Source organism: Octopus bimaculoides, chromosome 14 (genome assembly GCF_001194135.2).
Source record: "Octopus bimaculoides isolate UCB-OBI-ISO-001 chromosome 14, ASM119413v2, whole genome shotgun sequence".
Classification (NCBI taxonomy): Eukaryota; Metazoa; Mollusca; class Cephalopoda; order Octopoda; family Octopodidae; genus Octopus; species Octopus bimaculoides.
In genome coordinates this window covers 17,027,251-17,028,716 of record NC_068994.1, presented here as the reverse complement: position 1 = coordinate 17,028,716, position 1,466 = coordinate 17,027,251, and the positions used below count along the sequence as shown (strand labels likewise).

Here is a 1,466-nt window from a genome sequence, read left to right as displayed (position 1 = left end):
ATACGCTTTACACCGCTTAAACTGCCAAATGAGTAACTGTAAACAGCTGAATACTTGTCAGTGATTGGTTGAAATTATCGAAATAAGATAATTTTTTACATGAAATAACTTCGAATACAAAAATTTTTTTTCTGTTCTATAACACAAAATAGATAAGTATACGAAGTTTGAAAGTCTTTCGGTACCAAAAACACTACATAAAACATAAATGAAAACTGATGCCCCCGTTTTGAACTAGATCCCAGACATTTGTTCCACTACATATGTATATATGTATGCATGCGTATATATGTATGCATGTACATATTGAATCAGGTATGAGATATGGATGGCATTACTTACATGGCTCTTATTACATTCCTACTTTTATTCTTCCACTTGTTTTATGGGCTGTGGCCATGCTGGGGCACAGCCTTGAAGAATTTTAGTCAAACGAATCAACCTCTGTACTTATTTTTTAAAACTGCTACTTATTCTATTCTATTGGTCTATCAGTTTAGTTGCTGAACCACTAAGTTACAGGGGCATAAACACACCAACACCAGTTGACAAACAGTATTGTGGGTCAAACACACATACACACACACACACACACATAACTGGCTTCTTTCTGTTTCTGTCTACCAAATCCACTTACATGACTTTAATAGAAGACATTTGCCCAGGATGCAAATGTCTTCTACTAAACGTTTGTTTAATCATCATCATCGTCGTCGTCGTTTAACATCCGCTTTCCATGCTAGCATGGGTTGGACGTTTTGACTGAGGACTGGTGAAACCAGATGGCTACACCAGGCTCCAATCTGATTTGGCAGAGTTTCTACAGCTGGATGCCCTTCCTAATGCCAACCACTCAGAGAGTGTAGTGGGTGCTTTTACGTGTCACCCGCACGAAGGCCAGTCAGGCGGTACTGGCAACGGCCATGCACAAAATGGTGTATTTTATGTGCCACTGGCACAAGAGCCAGTCCAGGGGCACTGGCACTGTTAGTATTTATATCTTCATGGAAGAAATATCACAGAAATAATCTAAGGATATTTTTATTTACTCTTTTACTTGTTTCAGTCATTTGACTGTGGCCATGCTGGAGCACCGCCTTTGGTCGAGCAAATCGACCCCAGGACTTATTCTTTGTAAGTCTAGTACTTATTCTATCGGTCTGTTTTGCCGAACCACTAAGTTACGGGAACCTAAACACACCAGCATCGTTGTCAAGCGATGTTGGGGGAACAAACACAGACACACAAACATACACACGCACATACACACATATATATATATATACATATATACGACGGGCTTCTTTCATTTTCCATCTACCAAATCCACTCACAAGGCTATAGTAGAAGACACTTGCCCAAGGTGCCATGCAGTGGGACTGAACCCAGAACCATGTGGTTCGTGATTTATTAATTCTTCATTTCTTTGTATTATTATCAGCTGCTTCTAAACAAATGTTTTGTTT

General features: G+C 39.4%; 1 protein-coding gene across 1 annotated transcript in view; it reads left to right on the top strand.

The window, feature by feature from the left end:
- LOC106879818 (uncharacterized) overlaps positions 1 to 1,466 on the top strand; it is a 64,882-nt gene that overhangs the window by 51,955 nt on the left and 11,461 nt on the right. The gene's annotated exons all lie outside the window — the stretch shown is intronic.